This window comes from Oryctolagus cuniculus, chromosome 9, assembly GCF_051225735.1.
Source record: "Oryctolagus cuniculus isolate XC-2025 breed Fujian yellow rabbit chromosome 9, ASM5122573v1, whole genome shotgun sequence".
NCBI lineage: Eukaryota > Metazoa > Chordata > Mammalia > Lagomorpha > Leporidae > Oryctolagus > Oryctolagus cuniculus.
The window spans coordinates 84,855,124-84,875,779 of NC_142875.1; the positions used below are offsets into that span (position 1 = coordinate 84,855,124).

The following is a 20,656-nucleotide window of genomic DNA, read 5'->3' on the forward strand; positions in this document are numbered from 1 at the left end:
CATTGCCCGAGCAGAGCATCTCTACGATGCTCTAACTCCTATTTCCACTGCTGGAAATAAAACTGTCCATGGTTTTATGACAGAAAGTGATTGGAAAAGGTAAAAATAAGATGAAAGGTGAATTGGTCATTAAAAAAAATTTATTTATTTGAAAGGCAGAGTTACCATCTAGAGAGGGAGAGACAGATCTTCCATCTGCTGGTTCACTCTCCAAATGGCCACAATAGCTAGGGTGGGACCAGGCTAAAGCCAGGAGCCTCTATCTGGGACTCCACATGGGTACAGAGGCCCAAACGCTTGGGCCACTTCCTGCTGCTTCTGCAGGCACCTTAGCAGGGAGCTGGATGGGAGGTGGAGCAGCTGGGACTCGAACCCGGCGCTCATAAGGGATGCTGGGGTCACAGGCATTGACTTAGCTCACTGCCCCCCAACACCTGCCCCTGGGTGGGCCGTTTTAAAGTTACTTTCCTTCTCAGGCAGGAACAGGGAGGTAGAACAATGGAAAAATAACCAGTGAGTGAACATCAGGTCACTTGAGTTTGCCTTGTTTGTGTGAGGATCCTGACAGAAGCTGCTGGGGAATGGGGCCGCTCTGGACTCTGCATTCTCAGGTGCTGTACACAGCCCGGTTTCCTCCTGCGGGATGCGGCACTTTGACACAGGTGACTCCATTTTGATTTTGAGCCTGGTCTGTTGAGGTCCCGTGCAGGAGCTTAGTCTGAAACAATGACCCCTTGTAATTTTTATTTAATCAAACCTAAGGTTTGCTTTCTATTAATACAAGCATATGAGGATCACAGAATCAGTGGCAACAATCATGGGGTGGGGAAAGAAGGGTGTACTGTCAAGTTCATGGTATAATTCAGTGAAGCCATCTGTATAACTATGTACCTAGGAATATGACATCCACACAACTGCTACATTCTCCCTCTCTGTATCGCCCATAAAGAAGAGAAAATGGGTGATTTCTGGGAAATATAAGATTTATAAGCAAAACAGAGCTAAAATAGTTTGCAGAAGATCCCACAGCAAATGAAGTAGCGGAGTTCGCCTTCAAATCCCCACCTGGGGCTAAAGGCAAAGCAGGTAGACTTGACTCCAGGCCAGAGCCAGGAGCCTTTAGACTGTGGTGTTGGCAGGTGGAGGAGGCCCCTGGATGCCAGACACCTCCTTCTGTGATCTGAGGGCAACACATCACCTGTGACAATTTTTTTTAAATTTATTTTTTTGACAGGCAGAGTGGACAGTGAGAGAGAGAGACAGAGAGAAAGGTCTTCCTTTGCCGTTGGTTCACCCTCCAATGGCCGCTGCAGCCGGCGCACTGCGGCCATAGCATCGCGCTTATCGGAAGCCAGGAGCCAAGTGCTTCTCCTGGTCTCCCATGCGGGTGCAGGGCCCAAGGACTTGGGCCATCCTCCACTGCACTCCCGGGCCATAGCAGAGAGCTGGCTTGGAAGAGGGGCAACCGGGACAGAATCCGGCGCCCCGACTGGGACTAGAACCCTGTGTGCCGGCACCGCAGGCAGAGGATTAACCTAGTGAGCCCTGGCGCTGGCCACCTGTGACAATTATAAAACAAAGGGTGTGGGGTGGCTTATTATGGAGCCAAACGCTGGCCTTTGCAGATGCAGATGCATTCCTAGGTGCTCACTAACACTTTTTGTGAAGCCAGTGCCCTGCAGTTCCCTACTTCATAAACTGCTAGGCTAGTTTCAAGGGCAGAAAACAGCCAGCTGCTGACCCAGGAGCCCCATTACTGAGCAAGGGCTTGGTGGTGCTGGTGGTGGCTGGGGCGGGTGGGAGGTGTGGAAAGGCTTTAAAGCAGGCAGATACCATCCGCCCTTGTCCTTTCTGTTTCCTTAGAAATATGGGGGAGCGCGGTGGTCATCTACCACTTACTCAATGTCACAGATTACTGGATCTTCACAGGTTGTGTTTCTTGGTTTCTGGAGCAAAGACAGACAACTGCACGGGAGCTCATGGCACCAACACTGTGGGATTCAGGACCACCGCTCTTGGCAACACTGGGAGAGTGACTGGGAAGGCAGCTGAGGCCATTAGCCCACCAGCCTGCTGTGCAGGTGCCTGGCAACAGGTGGATTAGGCCTTCACCGACAGCAGGGAGATAAGGTTCTAGCATGGGCAAGGGGACGATAATAAAATAATACCATGAGAGAGAAATGAAAATCTATAGTAACTTCAAAAAAATTTTTTAAAAATACTTATTTGAAAGAGAGACAGACAGACATACAGACATAGATAGATAAAGCTTCCATCCGCTGGTTCACTCCCCAAATGGCCACAACTGCTAGGACTGAGCCAGGCTGAAGCCAGGAACCAGGAGCTTCTTCTGGGTCTTGCACATGGGTGCAGGGGCTCAAGCGCTTGGGCCATCTGCTGCTTTCCCAGGCCATAGCAGAGAGCTGGATGGGAAGCCGGGACTCGAACCCGCGTCCATATGGGATGCCAGCACCACAGGCAGGGGCTTCACCCGCTACATCACAGCGCCGGCCCCAGTAACTAACTTTCTAAAACCCTCATAGTGCATCCCAGATCTTTTTATTTCGGATAAGGAAGACCAGCGGCGTCTGCTGACTGCAGCTCGCTAAGCCAGGGCTGGCGCGGCCCGGCCTGCTGCCCTGAGTCCCGGCCCGCGCGCGGCGGGGCCCGCAGGGAACCCAAGGATGCTGTCGCGCCGCGGGCTCCGATTGGCGGACAGGCGGCCAGGCCCGCAAGGCAGCCGCGGGAGCGTCCGGAGGCGCCGCCCGCCTGCCGGCCGGGGGAACCCCGGGTCCCCGCCGCAGCGCGCGCGAAGACGCCGCCGCCCCGCCCACACGGGCGCGCCCGCCTCTGCCGCCGCCTCAGGGCCAGCGGCCGCCGCCGCGCCGCGCTGCCATTGGTGCCCGGCTGTGACGCGAGGCACGGGCAGGGCCGCCGGGCGGGCTGGGGGGCGGGCGGCGAGAGCGGCTGATGAAACCGGCGCCGGATCCCGCCCGCCCTCGGCGCCCCATTCAGTCAGCGCGGGCAGGTGCGAGCGGCCAGTCAGCAGCCGGGCGGCGCGGCACGCGGCCGGCAGGCACGCGCTCACCGCAGCTCCACGTCGCTCCCGCGCCTCCGCACCGCCTCTCCGGCCGAGGGTCCCCGGGTCGGTGCGTGCAAGCGTGCGTGTGTCCTTCGGCCCGCTGTCCTGCCCGCATCCCACCGCCCGCTTGGTGAGTGCCCGCTCCCGCTGGCACCGGGGCAGCTCCACAACCTGGGTCACCTTGGCGGGGGTTGGAGGGGGCCGCGGGGCCGCGTGGGGCCTCGGGCAGGCGGCGGCACGGGAGTGGCGAGAGCCCCGCTCCGGGGCGCCGCTGGCATCCTCCGGGGAGGGCGAGGGCAGGGCGGGCCCGGGGGTGTGCGCGCGGGGCGGTGCCCATGCGGCCGTGGCTTCCACGGAGTCCATTTCGGTTCCCTAAAGGCACGGCGTGGTGTATGATGCAACACCGCCCGAGTCAGCGTGGGCGCGCCGGCGATGCCCACCCCGCGCGCCGGCCACGCACCTGGTGGTCCGGGTGGGCAAGGGGCCGGCGGTGGGCACGGGGGCTGGTCCAGGAGGCGTCCGGAGCCCGCTGGCAGCGCGGGAGAGCTTCCCTTACATGGCGCGTTGCGGAGCACCCCGCCCCGCCACGAGGTCCGAGGATGTGTCATCGGCCGCCGCGGGGACCCCGCCCGCGCCCCGGGAGGGTGGTCCCGCGGCAGGTACGTTGGCTAGCCTGGGAAACGGCGCTGGGCAGCCCTGCTCGGTGGTCGCGGTGCGCGCCTGCCCATTCCATGAGACCCCCAGAATGCCCGCCTGCACCCGTAGTCTGGGTCCCCAGGGGTTTCTTGGGGACGTCCTCCTTTGGGTGGGCTTCCTGGTGACCCGGCTTGGCCCTAAAACTCTGGGCTGGCCAAGCCGTCCAGATGGTTCGCAGGAGGAGGAAGTTCTTCCGGCTTCGTTAGGACAACCTATTCTCCGCGTGTTCCTCTCTGCGTAGTAGAAAACTTCCTGGGCACGGGCAGGTCAAGGCGGCCGTCCCGCGCGCGCCGCTGGCCGGCTCGCCGCGCTGTTCCCCGGGTAGGGGGGAGGCGTGGGAGCCAGATCGGAGTTGCGTGCGTCTTGAGCGGGTAGGCGAGCCAGACATGTGAACCAGACTACACTTCCCAACACCCACGGCCGTGCTGTCACGTGCTGGCTTGTGTTCCAGACCCGAGTCTCGGGCGTGGGGTAGGGGTGGGGGGTTGCGATCTTCGTCCCTGGTGGGTACCCCCGCCACCCCCTTCAGAATGTGCCCCTTAAAAGCTGGCTGGTGGGACTGTGTCTGACAGCCTGCAGCCGGGAGCCGTCACTATGTTGAATTCGGGTTATAATTTATTAGGGATTTATCTCAACGTTTATGTTTCAGTCAGATAATAGGAAACTGTGGTGCACGTATTCGCCCTGGTATTTTCAGTTGTTCTCAGTGGAAATTACCACGATTCTTATGCGAACCCGCCTTTCTGGCAGGAAAAAAAAAAGGTCTTGTCTTGAGCCCCAGTAAGAAGAGAAACTTACTGGAAAGATCCACAGTGAAGAAAATCGTTCTTAAAGCTTCCTTGTTGACTAACATTCAAAGGATGTCAAAGGAACTTTGAGTAAACGAACGGGAAAAGGCTCAGTAAGTAGGGAGAGGGGGTGGTCTCAGCTGCCTGAGTCGGAGCCACGTGGCTTCTGTTTAGGCATATGACCATTTGCTGGAGGGGGAAAAAAGGCTTGAAAGGCAAGATTGTTGACCTCAGGGAGTTTGAGTTGAGACACAGGTTTAATTCTGTTTGGTACAAAATTTCATTCTCTGAAGGAAGCAAGTAAATGCTTATTGATTGTTCAGGTCTGTAACTTCTCTTTCCTGAATCCAGCAGAACTAGGTCATTAAGTCGGGGGTCCCAGCGTTATGTCTTATATGAATGCTTTCTGTTGATTGACAGTGTATTTAGAGATGCTGCTTGTTAACCCTAAAAGGAGGAATTTGAGACATGACTCAATGCATTCTTGTTAGGGAAAGAAACTTGTTTCATCTTTGACTGACACGTCCGAATCGTACATTGTCGGGTCCTGGTGTGATGTTTGGGTGCGTATGTCATTGTGTGATGTTGCAGCCGGGGGAACTAGGCTATCTATCGCTTTAAACGTTTGTCGTGTTTTTGTGCTGAGAGTGTTCACAATCTTGGCGAAAAATTTACTTCCTTTAACCCGGGAGATGCCTTGGCCTCTGTGTCATCTTACCCAGAGGCATCTTCTGGGTGACTGTGAAAGGTGCGCCCACAGGACTGGCCTGGGGCTTTAGGTGAGTGGTAAGAGAGGTGAAATAGATTTCCACACTGCACAGCCGGAGTTTTTTTTTTTTTTTTTTTTAAGATTTTATTTATTTATTAGAGAGGTAGAGTTACAGAGAGAGGGAAAGACAGAGGGAGAGGTCTTCCATCTGCTGGTTCACTTCCCAGATGGCCCCAATGGCTGGAGTTGGCAGCGATCCGAAGCCAGGAGCCAGGGGCTTCTTCCGGGTCTCCCGTGTGGGTACAGAGGCCCAGGCACTTGGGCCATCCTCCACTGCCTTCCTGGGCCACAGCAGAGAGCTAGACACGAACTGGCATCCATATGGGATGCTGGCACTGCAGGTGAAGGCTTAGCCTGCTATGCCACAGCCATAGCACAGGCCCTGTTAATGGATTAAGGATAGAGACTGGCGGAGGCTTAGCCTACTATGCCACAGTGCTGGCCCTGGAGTCACAACCTTAAGGAGATGAGAAGGTTGAGCATGTTAGGTTTAAGATGGACTATTGTTGTTTCTTAAGATTTTATTTATTTGAAAGGCAGAGTGACAGAGATCCTCTATTTGCTGGTTCACTCCCTAAATAGCCTCAACGGTTGGGGTAAGGCCAGACTGAAGCCAGGAGCCAGGAGCTCCTTCTGGGCTTCCCAGGTGAGTGGCAGGGACTTAGCTACTGAGGCCATCATCTGCTGCCTCCCGGGCGCATCAGCAGGGAGCTGGGTGGAAAGTGCGGAGTAGCCAGGGCTGTGACTGTACTCTGATGGGACATGCTGGCATCGCACTGTGCTACAGCGGCTGCCTTTGAAAGTCACCAGACCTTTTAGATACTTGCATCCTGAAGGGACAGAGCTGGACTGCATGTCTAGGCCAGCCCTGTGGCCCCTCCCCGGTGTGTGATGTCGTAGCCAGCAGCCTCGGGGTGGTGGGCTCCTTCCTGTTGGCCTCACACTCAGCCTAGGTGTCTCTTTTAGCTCAGAGTCCTTTTATCCTCTGCCATCCTCCACTGGGTGACCTGATGGTGGCCTTGCCCCATGGGCATCCTAGGTGTTTAGGAGGGGTTTCCTGGGCTGCAGGCTGTGGCTCTTTCCCTCATGTTGTAGACCTCTCTTGCCTGTGAGGGAGTAGGGTGGTAGCATCTTCCGTGGCCGATAACTGGCCTTGCGGTAAACTTGAGTGGCTGGCTTCTCTTGGTTTCTCCCTGCTCGCTCTGCCTATACCCCCAAGCAGCTAACTCTGCAGTTGCTCAAAGTTGGTCAGAATTTACTGAAGGAGGCTTGGTGCATCTGCCACCTGGAAGCTGCTGGAAGACAGGCAGCAGATTGGGTGGTGCGCTGACTACTGGACATTCATTCAGACATGTGGCATTGGCTTCTGGTGTGGGTTTGGTCGGCCCAAGAACATGGGCCGCGGGGAAGGCATTCCTGACCTTTGGGAGTGTCACTCCTCCTGCCACATCTTGGTTATGGTTCTGAATGGTGAGGGCCCTGTTTAGGGTACACTTGCTGAATGTACCATGTGGAAAGTGGAATGAAAAGCTCCGTTTCTTTTGGTGCAAGACATTTTGAAATGCAGGCACACAAGGGGTCTAGCAGAAGTTTCACGAAAACCAGGCAGTGGATTTCAAACTTTCTTCTCCATTCTGTTTGCCCTTGAACATTCTGCCGGCCCTTGTGTGAGTGGGACTTGGAACTGTGCGACCGAGGGAGGAGGCCGCTATACTCTCCAGCGGAGGTGCACCCTGGGATGGTGCCCTGTCCCGCAGTGAAGGGCACAGCTTTGGGGAGCCGAGCAGCAGCACCACTTTGGGGTTCTGGGGTTCTGGCTCTGCCCTTCTGCGGCCACGTGCAGCCCCTGCAATTTTCTGAACTTGGCCTGCTTGTTCCATCTGGGGACTCCAGGAGCCTTTTCCTCTACCCTCCCCCTTGTGACACTAGGAAGCACGGAGTCCGTGATGTCCTTGGAGAGACCCAAGGCACCAGTGCCTCTCGTTGCTGTTCTTGACCCTGCTTCTCTGTTTCCAGCCTTCAGGTGTGGTCATGGCAGTCAGAAGGCAAGGGCAGGGACACCTGTGAACATGCTGACTTAGAGGGCTTATGTGGAGGTGGCAGAAAGAGCATCCCCTCCGGTAGCGAGGCTGTGTCTTTCTACATTGTAGCCCCTTTCCTGGGTGGGTGGCCACCTTCCCTTGCCTTTGCTGCAGGTGCAGAAGGCGTGGGTACCTTTGTTCTCTCACCTTTTCATAGCCCCACTGCTGTGGTTTTTTCAGAGACTTTGTTCGGGTAGGGTTCCTGACGGGGAGAACCACCAGAAGTTGGCCCATGTGTGCAGGTACAGGTCCCAGCTGGTCTGTCTGCTCTGTGCACAGTGAGTCTGGGACGGTATAGACTGTCCAGCAGTGGGGACTGCTTGAGGCAGCCAACCTGAGCTTCTGAGAGATGCTGGGGCCCCTCCAGCAGAAGGGGCTTGGAGGATAAGTGTCCTCTTGAAGGTATCTGGGAGCCATATTGAACTTCTTTCCCATATTGCTTGGGTAATATTCTAGCACTTACTTTTTAGATTTGAGAGGATTGAAATTGCCACTCCATGTTATACACTTAACATAGTATTTGGCACACACTTAAGTGGTTGTTGTGGTTGTGTATTTTTATTTCTCTCTTTCTCTCTCTCTCTCTCTTTTTTTTTTTTCCTGAGACAGAAAACAGCTGGACTAGGCAGAGCCAAAGCTGAGAGCTGAGAATTGATTCCCGGATAGGTGGCAGGGACCCGACCACTGGAGCCATCACCTGCTGCCTCCCAGGGTGTGCATTAGCAGGAAGCTGGAATTGGGAGGCAGAGCCGGGACTTGAACCCACGCACTCTGAGAGGGGACGTAGATGTCCTAATGGGTGGCTTTACAGCTAGGCCAAATGCCACCCCTTCTAATATGAATGCTAATTGGAAAGAAACAATGTAAATGTTATATTGGAGGAGAGCTTAGTTATTTGATTTAGGTGTGGGAAAAAATAATTTTGATACTTAATTTTGCTCTCCCGTTTTCCTCCTTTGGGAATGTGTCTAAATGAGAGGAGGTATTCATACTCCTACAGCATTGGGAGGCCGCTGGGCCCAGGTATCTGCCGCCAGGTTCACCGTCCAAAGCCAGAAACTCAGAGCATCTGTTTTCTGCCTGATGCCAGCCCTCCAGGTGGTAATCCGAGAAGCCTTCAAAGAGTTCATGGAAAATGCAGATGATGAAAGAGCTGGGCATGGGCCGGTGCCGTGGCTCACTAGGCTAATCCTCTGCCTGCGGTGCCGGTACTCCGGGTTCTAGTCCCAGTTGGGGCACCGGATTCTTTCCCGGTTGCTCCTCTTCCAGTCCAGCTCTCTGCTGTGGCCCGGGAAGGCAGTGGAGGATGGCCCAAGTGGTTGGGCCCTGCACCTGTGTGGGAGACCAGGAGGAAGCACCTGGCTCCTGGCTTTGCATTGGTGCAGCGTGCTGGCCGTAGCGGCCATTTGGGGGGTGAACCAACGGGAGGAAGACCTTCCTCTCTGTCTCCCCCTCTCACTGCCTAACTGTCAAAAAAAAAAAAAAAAGAGCTGGGCATGAACTTAAGATATTTTTGCACCAAAATAAGCATTTTAATTCCATTTTCATGGACTTTCTGCTGTACTTTTGGGGAAGGGGTGGTGGGCATAGCCCCTGGGTGTTACTATGAGTAAGGTAGGGAGTGGAAGCTGGCTGTGTTAGTTCCCCCCACTGTCATAACTGTCATGCCCCCCGACCAAGAGGTGTTGGTGTCGGTTAAGGTTGGCTGGGATGTGTCTTCTTCCCTGTTTTTTTTTTTTTTTTTCAAGATTTATTTATTTATTTGAAGGGCAGAGTTACAGAGAGGCAGAGGCAGAGAGAGAGAGAGAGAGAGAAAGAGAAAGTTTTCTATCCCTTGTTCACTATGCAGATGGTTGCAATGGCCAGAGCTGTGTTGATCTGAAGCCAGGAGCCAGGAGCCTCTTCCTGGTCTCCCACGTGGGTACAGGGGCCCAGTAACTTGGGGCATCTTCCATCGCTTTCCCAGGCCATAGCAGAGAGCTGGATCAGAAGTGGAGCAGCCGGGACTCGAATCAGTGCCCATATGGGATGCTGGCACTGCAGGTGGCAGCTTTACCCGCTACGCCACAGTGCCAGCCCTGCGTTTTTTATCTGCCTGCCAAGCACCTTTAATTGAAGCCTGTCACACTGCACGAGAGAAGACGGGAGAAGGCCTGGGCTGGATGCAGTTGGGTGCTGCCAGATCTAGCTTATGTGCAGCACCTAACACAGGTTGTCTTTGAATCTCCGCATTCCCAGTGAGGCTGGTATCAGCCTTGACTAATGGGGAGAAGGAGGCAGCCCCACCACGGGCATACGGAGAGGTAACAAGTGGCAGAATGAAGATTCGGGGCTGCCTGGCTCCAGAGTTCTAACCCCAAGTGTGTGTGTGGTGGGGGCAGTGGGTGTCAGCCTCTCTCAGGATGTGTCCTGCATGCCAGGTGCACGCTGAGATGGCAGCACACAGACCTGACACGGTTAGCTATGCCCCCCTCTGTTTCCGTTACATATTTGAGAGACCGAGAATAAGAGTGCTCATTTGCTGGTTCACCCTCCAGGTGCCTACAATTGCTGGGGCAGGGCCAGGCTGAACTCTGGTGCCAGGAACTCCATCCAGGCCTCCCATATGGTGAGCAGTGACCCAAGTACTTGAGCCATCACCTGCAGCCTACCAAGGTGCACATTGGCAGGAAGCTGGAATCGGGTGCATAGCCACTACGGGACGCAGGCCTCCCAAGGGTGTTGTAACCTCTGTGCCAAATACTCGCCTCACACCCTCTCCCCTCGCCCCATTGCTGAGTAAGTCACCCCGCCCTCTCCTCACCCTGACTTCTCCCTGCTATCTCGGAACGCAGCAGCAGAGCCCTGTGTGCTGGGCCCAGCTGTGCTGGGATATGGCCAGCACCGTGGCCAGACCCGGGAGCTGGTGTGCGTGGCAGAGGCCAGGCCGCTGGCTTTCTGGGTCAGGAGTTCGGCCTTCACGACACCAGCGCCTGGCTGGACACAGATCTTCCTGGCCAGAACACAGGACCCCACGCAGTCCTGCTCGCGGCCCTCTCTTGGGAACAGGGTCTGCAGGACAGGCGGCTTCCTTTTCTCTGCGCCATCCTTCCTAAGGCCGGCGGCAGCTTGGGTCCTGTCCCCAGCGCTCGCTTGTGGATTTCCACGACATGGGGAGGTGGGGAAGTGTCCCCTTCCTTGGAGGACGTGTTTCTGGCACCCTCAGGATGTGGTGGGCAGCGCTGTCCAAGGGCCCTCCCGTGCCCCCCGCCCTATCTCCCTTGGTGGGGGGGTTTCCTGGGGCCTGTGGTGTTCTCTCCTCAGCCCTGGGGTGCGGGCCCTGGTTCCCCTGGAGGCCCCTGGGCAGGGAGCACGGGTGGTGCAGCGAGGAAACTCCGCCCTCCCCTTTCTGCTTTCTGCCCGGTCCCTCTTTGCTTTTGACTGGGTTTGGAGAACACTGAGAAGCTGTAGCCTTCAGAGAGCTCTCGGGTGCCGATCTCTCAGATCCACCAGTTTTCGCTTTCTCTCTACACACACATACCACACACTACACACTCACGTACCATACACAGACATCGCACACCACACACACCACATGCACATCACACACCCCAACCCCACACCACACACAGTATACAGACACCATATGCACATCACACACCACACACACACCCCAACCCCACACCACATACACACCCACACCACACACAGTACACAAACACCATTTGCACATCACACACCACACACACACCCCAACCCCACACCACACACACACCCACACCACACACAGTACACAAACACGACATGCACATCACACACCACACACACACCCCAACCCCACACCACACACACACCCACACCACACATAGTACACAAACACCACATGCACATTACACACCACACACACACCCCAACCCCACACCAAACACAGCCACGCCACACACAGTACACAAACACCATATGCACATCACACACCACACACACACCTCAACCCCACACCATACACACTACACACTCATGTACCATACACACATCACACATACACACCACACAGTACACAAACACTACATACACTGTACACTCTTGTACCATACACACACAGTATACAAACACCACACATATCACACACCACACATACACCCCAACCCCACACCACACACACTACACACTCATGTACCAATCATATATACCCCACAGTACACACTCATGTACCATACACACATATCACACAATATGCAAACATGCCACAGTATACCCCCCCACATCACATATCACACATAGTACGCCAATATACTACACATACACATTGTGTACCACACACACATATCACACACTACACATATACATATCATATACATTCCATACAGAAAAACACTCACATATCATATGCACACCACACCACACACATCTGCACCATATACACATCACACACCACACATGTACCATACACATCACACCAAACACACACATGTCACAATGCAACACATACATCACACACCACACATACATATCATACCCTCTATACACTCATATCACACACATGTACCATACACACATATCACACACCACACACACACTTTACACATATCACACACACTGCACACTCACATACCATACACAAACATTACACCACACACACCCCACACATATACCACGTTCACATATCACACAGCATATATACTACATACTCACATCACACACATGGATCCTACACACCTCACACACATTATACACCACACACATATCACACATATACTGTACACTCATTACACACATGTACTATCCACATACCCCACACACATCCACATCACACACCACAATCATACACATTACACACAGCACACACATGTACCATACACACATCACATACACCTCAGACACATCATACATACTCACATCATACACATTTACTATATATAAACACCATGCACACAACACATATACCATGTACATACATCATGCATACCACATACACATACCACACCCACACCCACTTTACACATATCACAACACCACACATACTGTACACTCACATCACATACACATTACACTGTTTTGGGATTGTTGGAGGCCCTTTTATTTGCTCCTCCACGCTTCTGTGTGTGTTTCCTAAGAACAAGGCCATTCTCTTACAGAACCCCAGTGTGAGAGCACAGCTGGGATAGTTCACATGGATACCACTGCATTCAGCCCACGGTTGTCCACACAATGGCCTTTCCTGGGAATTGTACAGTTTTGAGGGGAATCCGAGCAGGGATCTTTCTTTCCTTCTTTCCTTCTTTCCTTCCTTCCTTCTTTCTTTCCTTCCTTCCTTCCTTCCTTCCTTCCTTCCTTCCTTCCTTCCTTCCTTCCTTCCTTCCTTCCTTCCTTCTTTTTGACAGGCAGAGTGGACAGTGAGAGACAGACAGACAGAAAGGTCTTCCTTTGCCGTTGGTTCACCCTCCAATGGCTGCCGCGGCTGACGTGCTACGGCCGGTGCACCGCGCCTATCCAAAGGCAGGAGCCAGGTACTTCTCCTGGTCTCCCATGGGGTGCAGGGCCCAAGCACTTGGGCCATCCTCCACTGCACTCCCTGGCCACAGCAGAGAGCTGGCCTGGAAGAGGGGCAACCGGGACAGAATCCGGCACCCCGACCGGGACTAGAACCCGGGGTGCCGGTGCCACAGGTGGAGGATTAGCCTATTGAGCCGCAGCACCGGCCTAAGGCAGGGATATTTCTAAGGAGCTCTAGTTTCATTTTCTACCTCCTAAGCCTCTTTAAGAAAAAGTGTTTCTAAAAAATTAGAATGCTGATTGGGAAAAATGTGGGAACTTGCAAAAAGTGGAAGGTGGAGAAGAGCAAAACCACTGCTGTTCCTGGCACGGAGGCTTGGTGCCTGCAGCTGCTGGGCAGGTAGACTTCTGAGTTGCAGGAAACGGGAGGAAGAGTCCTTCAGCCCCGGTGGCCTGGCCACCAGACCTGCGGTGCCTTTTCCTCCTGCGCAGCCATCAGGAGCCTGTGGCTCAGCCCTGGGGTTGAGTGTTGGGTGAGCGCCCTGCCTGGAGCGTGCTGTCTTTCATGCCCAGCAGTGGACTTCACCCTTAGAGCTGCTGTGGCCATGCGTATCCTCTGGGCGGGGAAGGGAAGTTCCTCAAACCCAGAACTTGTTCCAGACTTGAAATGCTGCAGGTCCTCTCTTGTCTGTTCCATGCCCCTGGCTTCCAGGACTTGGCAGAGGTTAGAGATGGGCATGGGGCCCGATGGAGGGCATCTCTTGACTACCCCAGGGGATCAGTCGACTTGCCTCTGGCGGAAGGCTTTGGCCGGGAGAGAAATCCAGGGCCCCCTTCTGAACTGCAAGGTTTGCTCTTTGCCGCCCACGGTGGGCGCTGCTGCTCAGAAGATCCCGGGGGAAGCTTTCAGAGCCTCCGCCCGCAGTGCAGCTGGGTTCTGGCTTCTGTGTTTCATCCATGGGCACCGTTGCCCTCTTTGTCACTACCAGCTGTCAACAGAGCGTCTCCCCTCCTTCCAGGCCTGCTTCGCCACGTGAGTCTGGTTTCTGGAATGATTTTGTTCTTGGAAGCCTCTAGTTCACCTTCCCTGTCTGCTCAGCCTCAGTTTCCCTGCGTTGTAAGTCCACTCTGTGTCTGGAAAAGGGCTTCTGAAGGTCACGATCAAAAACCTCAAGTATTTTTCCATGTGTTTGTTTTTCTCCTCCTGTCCCAGACCCTCCCCTTGAAGGAGTTGGCCTTGAGAGGGACTTGGGTGGGCAGCTGCCCAGACTCCGTGCACCCTGCTGAGCCCAGTCACTCCTAACCTGGATGGGCCAGGACCAGGGGCCACTTTTCAAAGGAACCCTTTGAAGTGCAAACATTTCCTTTCCTGAAAAGAAGGGAAATTGAAATGAAAACGTATTGTTCTGCACAGACAATGTCCTCCTTGATCAAAGAGGGAGTGGGGTTTATAAAGGGAGATCCACAAATTAGACCTTGGAGTGGCCAGGCCTTGGGGGTGAATGAGCATCACTCACTCTGGAGCAGCATCCGGGGCTCTGAGAGATCGGTAAGCTTGTGTTTGCTTTGGTTGCCCTCCCTTTTTTGGGTACGAGTCTACGTTTAGGACTAACATGTTCTTACTAAATTACATCTTTCTGTGATTTTTTTTTGAAATGTCTTTCAGTAAATTACAACACGTTAGAATATTATGTAGGCAGTAAAAATGGTGTTTTCCAAGATTTGACCTTATGGGAAAAAGCTTTAATGTTAAAAGTAAAAAAAAAAAAAAAAAGTCTGGGTGCAGTTTTCCATATTCAGTGTTATCTAAATGAAGCATTTGCACAGAAAGAAATCACTCAACATTGCACTTTTTTTATTCGTTGTTATGTTTGTAGTACCTGAAATAGTGCTCAACAAATATTTATAGAGTGATATTTTTATAATCACTAATAAACAGGAGGATATTTTAGAGGAGGGATGTGTTTGAACTACATAGTAATATTTTGGCAGGTGGATGGGACAGTCAGTTATTTCAAGCTTCTGCTGAAATTTGCCCTGGCACCTCAGTTTGGGGTTGGTTGTATTTGGTACAAATATGTCGTACATTTTTGTTCCTTTAGTACAGATCATACTGTGCATGGATAGTTTTGACATTTCTAGCTTTGAGATGATCTGGTCTTGTGGAAATCAGAGTGTCAGAATGTTGTGTGCTACTGAGTGCCCTGACAGACGGGGTAAGGCTTCAGCTCCCTGTCACCCATAGCTGCCTACCTGTCCTGTCCTGTTGTTGAGAATGGTTGCCTGATCTGCACTGGCCACATCTTCACTTTGAGTTCACAAAGTTTACAAAGCAGTGTAGGTTTGCTTAAAAAAAAAAAAAAAAAAAAAAAAGAGCATCCCTGGTGTCTGTGGTTTTATTTGGGAGGGGCCGCCCCAAGCCTTGCCCTGGTAAGGTCACCCCACTCCTCATGTGGGAGCACCAGGCCCATGGTGCCTGCCCATGCCATCCACATGGGGTGCCAGAAGCCCCAGGCTGGGGTGGCCCTTCCCAGCACCGTTAGGGATGGGGCCGCCCACACACGGGTGTGTTCCCAGGAGCAGCGTTGGTGGCACCCAGACTTTGCTTGTCACAGTCTGCAGCGAGAACTGAATTCACACTGTGGTCAGGCACACACGCAGGCACGCACGCTGCTGCCAGACTGGAGGCTTCCCTGAGAGGGGACTCAGTTTCACTGCCCACAGTGGTGCTTGCTGATGTTTCTTACTCTTGTCTATTTCATTAAAAGTGAAAAAAAAAAAAAAAAAGATCCTGAGGATGACTTGTGTTTGTGAAAGCACTGCAAGACTTGGCCAGGTAAGTGGCTTCTCACCGGCACCGGCTTTGAATCTCAGGTGTGCTGCTGGCACCAGGGGACAGGAGAAATTTCTCTTTGTGGTGATCTGAGGGTCTGAAGTGGGTGTTGCTCTCCCAGGCAGACCTGTAAGTTCTCCTGTGTGGCTGGCCCGTGCCGAAGGTGGCGCCTTATTCAACACACGTGACACTTGTGTTTCAAAGGTAGCCTGTTTGGGATATACATGTTTTTTTGTTCTTCAGAAATGGGTTGTGCGTTTGTTAATTTCAGTGTTTTGACCGTGATCGAGTTTAAGGTCAGTCTTCTCTATCAGGGTTAGGGAGTTGTGGGAAGAGAAAAGACACCCTTTTAGAAATGCTAATTAAGACATATTTAAAAAAATGATTCATTTGAGAGACAGAGACAGCAAGCACCTTGGTTCACTCCCCAAACGTCCACAGTGGCTCCTGGCAGGGGGCTGAAGCCAGAAGCTGGGGACTCAAACCGGGTTTCCCACTGAGCTGTTCATTTGACTCCTGCCCAGGATCTGCATACGTGGGAAGCTGGAGTTGGGGACCAGTGGTGGGAATTGAACCCAGGCACTGTGATATGGGACATGGGCATCTCAACTGGTCACTTAACCACCAGGCCAGATGCTTTGCCCCAGAAATGTTCATTTTTGTTGTTTTGACTTTCAAATCTGAGGGGTTAAAATTGGACAGAGAGTTGAAAATTTAATACTAGCAATCATTTCATTAAATAGTTCTTGAAAAGGTTGATTTTTGCTTAAGAAGAATTTGCATGTTGTTATGTTTTGCTTTTTACTTAGAAAATAAATATCCTTTAAGTAACAAGTCTCTGTATGTAATTCTTAAAACAATCATAAATCAAGGGGATTGTGGGATAAGAGCATAGTGACATAATGAGGAACAAGTACAAAATAGATTGCCCCATTTGTTAAAACAGTGTACAAATATCTGTCCTTGTTCCTTGTCAACTTTTATTTACTATGCCTCTCTATAAAAATAAATTTACTGTAAGAATTCAGAGTACTTAATGTAGTCTGCTAAGAAATTCAAGTACAAGTTACAGATATCTCCTTCGCTGATGCCGGTATTGGGAAGCTACCTCATGAGTTTGGTTTTATGCTGTAACATACATTAATGTTGTTTGAAATGAGTGATTATTTGCCATTGTGATTGAACACACTTCACCGCACAAATCTCTATCTTTCAATTTTCAGCAGCTAGTTTGGTTTCTTAAAAAAAAAAGTTTCGTTGGAAGACATGGCTTTTTCAGCTGACTTTCTCCCCCCAGGGTAGGGGTAGCCTTGGGAGCTGATGAGCACGAGCCTTGGCTAATTCTTGGGGCAGTCGTGTTGACTTGGAAAGACTGTCTGCCTGGCTGTCTCAGTCTTGGCGCAATCGTTTTAGAAAAGCAGTCAGTCCACATTTGCATCAGGATTCAGGCCTGGTGCCTGAAGGCCTTTTTGCATCTGTGGTCTGGCGAGTGAAGGCAAGGGCCTCTCCACCTGTGTTTCTTGGGTGATTTTGAGTAAGGCTGGAGTCCAGGAGAGGAGGAAAAAACTCCGCACCAATTCTCATCACCTTCCTGCTGCTCCTGGCCGCTCTGTGTTAACTCTGGACAGCAGTGTCCTATTGCTCTCAGCTGCCCTGGGCTGAACATCTGCAGACCAGGTCCAGCTGCATCTCCTGCACAGTCTTTGAGCCACAGTGGGCTGGGGGATGCTGGGTGTGACCCCAGAGGCCCCAGCAGGATCTCTGTCCCGTAAGGTGTCAGGTCATGATGCAAAAGCTGCAGGTGCCATCTTGCTGTGGAGAGGCAGTGGCAGGAGGACAAGAGGGGAGGTGGGGTTCCTGATGCTTTGTGGGAGGGAGCTGTGCTGCCCTGAATGAAATGGGTGCCCCTGCAGATGTTAGTTCTCCTCCTTTCTGCCAGAAGCATCTTTGTTGCTAGACTTCCTTCCATGAACAGAAATTCGTGACCTGCTCTCACAGGCATAGTCTCCTTTCCAGTTCTGTGGCCTGAGGGCCATAACCCTGCTGGGTGTAGACCTTAGGAAGGGCCTGCACCTAAACATGCGAGCTGTACACCAACAAGAACAGAAATTCCAGCCTAGGAACCAGACGAAGTACAAGCTGTACACAAAACAGCAAGCATTCCCATTGCAATTGTGTGTCTTGCTATCTGCCTCTTCATTTTTCCTGTTCATCACTACCTTAAAAGCATAAAGGTGGGTCCATGCACATGAGTTGGATAGACACAGCAGTAGGGGCATGCGGAAGGGATACGGAGAGAGAACAGATCTTGATGTTGAAGTCAGGACCTTTGCATGATGAGGTACTAGTGCCTTTCATATCATAAAGTCAGACTAGGGGTGTCTTGGAACTCTCGAGACCGGTGTGTACCTACAGACACTCCCTCCCCGGGGGTGGCACTGAAATGCAGGTTCTGGCTCTGTAACAGTGAGGCCTTCTTCCCAGCTCCCAGGGGTGCCTTGGAGTAGCCAGCACCTGTACAAGGGAGGGGTGTGGCGGCCCAAGCCAGGGGCTCCTTTGTGACAGGCGCGGTTATCTGTTTGCAGCCGCCTGCAGAGAGGAAGTGGTGAGTTCTGCCACAGAGGTGGGGCTCCTGACGGTGGCGAGAAGTGATAGCTGAGGGTCTGCTGGCAAGGAAGGGGTCGGGACGGCTGTAGGAAGTGACAGAAGGACCCCCTGACCACCGGGGTTGGGGATCATTGAGCCAAGTGGCAGGTGGCCCTCCCACTTTTCTTTTTTTAAAGTTTTTATTTACTTTTCTAAAGTTTTACTTATTCATTTCTTTATTTGAGAGACAGAGAGAAGGGGAGAGAGAGAGAGAGAGAAAAGAGAAAGAGACGTCTTCCATCCTTTGGTTCACTCCCCAAATGGCTGCAATGGCTGGAGCTGGGGCAGTCAAAAGCCATGAGCCTGGAGGTTCCTCCAAGTCTTTCCACGTGGTTGCAGGGGGCCGCACACTTACAGCTTTCCCAGGCCATCACCAGCAGATGGCTTGGAAGTGGAGCAGCCAGGACTAGAACCAGCACCCCTATGGGATGCTGGTGCTGCAGGCGGAGGCTTAGCCCACTATGCCGCAGCGCTGGCCTCTCCCACCTTCAGGAGGGCTGTGTAGCATGACCACCTGTGGCTCTGTGTCTCAGGTTCCTCATGAATAGGCACCACTTTGTAGGCTGTGCTGGGGATAAAGCCCTGCGGCCATGGCCAAACTCCCTGTGAGAGCTTCAGAAAGGCAAGTGTCACCCAGGTAGAAATCCCCGTGCCTGGTGTCGCGCAAGTCCTGGGGTTACAGCTTCCACTGTGCAGGGGTCTGCATGAATCTGCAGGCCGAGCAGGGCCCCCAGGAGGCTGAGCAAGGCAGAGTGCACAAGGAGAAGTTGCTACTTGTTGGCTCCCTGGTCAGGAAATTCTTCACAGCAGAGGCGGGTGGGGGGTGTCGGTAGCTTTCTAATTAAGGGGGAGATGAACTTGGCTTGCAGGTGGACCTGGGGGTGGGGTAAGGGGGAACAGGCCAGCACCGAGAGGGCTTGTGAGGGTGTGGGGGGCAGCATTCCAGGGTCCCCTGCTCAGAAGACCTTAAACCGGGTGGCCACCCAGGAGGGATGCACACAGTGAGATGCACCCAGGGGCCTTCTTGTGTTTTATGCATTTTTGGCTATTTAGAGGGAAAAGGGGTGCTTGCTTAGTCTGATTCCCCAGAGGTGCCAGGCTCAGCCCACGGCCGAGATTGGACTTGAAAGGTCATGGGAAGCCTTGGCTGAGTTGCCCTGTCCTTTACTTCAGAACTTTCTGTCTAGACATGTTATTGTATTGTATTGTTTAACTCAGTATTTATTATTTTTGTCATCTTCACTTTTGACAACTGTGGTTGTGGAGTACAATGATGTTTTGATACACGTTTACAATGTGCGTGATAAAATCAGGCTGATTGAAAAGGTCGTTTTTGTGGCGAAAACATCGAAGACCTGCTCTTTGGAGGCATGTAATGCCTTGTCATCATCGTCACCATTCATAAGACGGAGTGCTCCTGTCTGGAACCGTGTACACTGTAATCAACAGCTCCCCTTCCCCAGCCACCCCGGGCTCAGCGGGAACCACCATTCTCCTCTCTACTTCCGGGCTCAGCTGCCATAGCTTCCACACATAAGCGCAATCCCGTGGTATTTGTCTTTCTGTGCCTGGCTTCTTTCGCTGAACATGATGCTCTTGGTTCTTCCGTGCTGACAGAGACGGCAGGATTTGCCCCTTTTTGAGGCTGAATAATGCTCCAGTGTGTATGTGGAGCTCCCGCTCGTTATCTGTCTACTCATCCATGGACACTTGGGTTGTTTCCGTATGTTGGCTGTTGGGGCTTGTGCTGCAGTGAGCCTAGGAGTGCAGATGTCCCTTCCATGCCCTGGTTTTGTTTCTTCTGGATGTGTCTCCAGAAGTGGGGTTGCAGAAGCTAGCACCCAAGTTGACCTGGGGGCATTCAAAGTGAGAGAAGAGAGTGAAGCTGATCAGTTTCTCAAAAAGCCTGGATGTGGTCCTGAGCTTCTGCAGGTGTTTTACCCGACGTGGTCATGGAAACGTCTGGAAGTCGTCTGAAATTTCTTGATTTAGATGGTTTCCTTGTGCCTTCTCATGGGAAAAGCCAAGAGTTGGGGGCTGGGGGGAAGCAGTGGGAACTGGATGCTGTGAAATGCCATTGCATATGATTTTTCTTTCTTTCTTCTTCTTTTTTTTTTTTTTTTTTTTTTTTTTTTTTTGCTGTGTGGTCTGGTTCATTAATCTGTATGCTCCTTAGAGGACTTCCCATTAAATAGACTATCTTTTCTTCCAAATATGAGCCTTACAATCACTTCTAGAAAATGGATCTTCTAGGGAAGGCCCTTGAGGGGGGTGGTGACTTTGGGGTCA

The 20,656-nt window shown here is 52.5% G+C and overlaps 1 protein-coding gene across 3 annotated transcripts in view; it reads left to right on the forward strand.

The window, feature by feature from the left end:
* Positions 1 to 2,831: 2,831 nt before the first annotated feature.
* SLC7A1 (solute carrier family 7 member 1) overlaps positions 2,832 to 20,656 on the forward strand; it is an 87,340-nt gene continuing 69,515 nt past the window's right edge. Inside the window, exon 1 of one of the 3 annotated variants that reach the window (XM_070049065.2) lies at positions 2,832 to 3,212. The gene's annotated coding sequence lies outside the window, so the exon portion shown is untranslated. Of the gene's footprint in view, positions 3,213 to 3,332; positions 3,742 to 14,348; positions 14,438 to 20,656 lie in introns of those variants that run through there. The other 2 variants (XM_070049068.2, XM_002721425.6) reach the window with 2 other exon arrangements.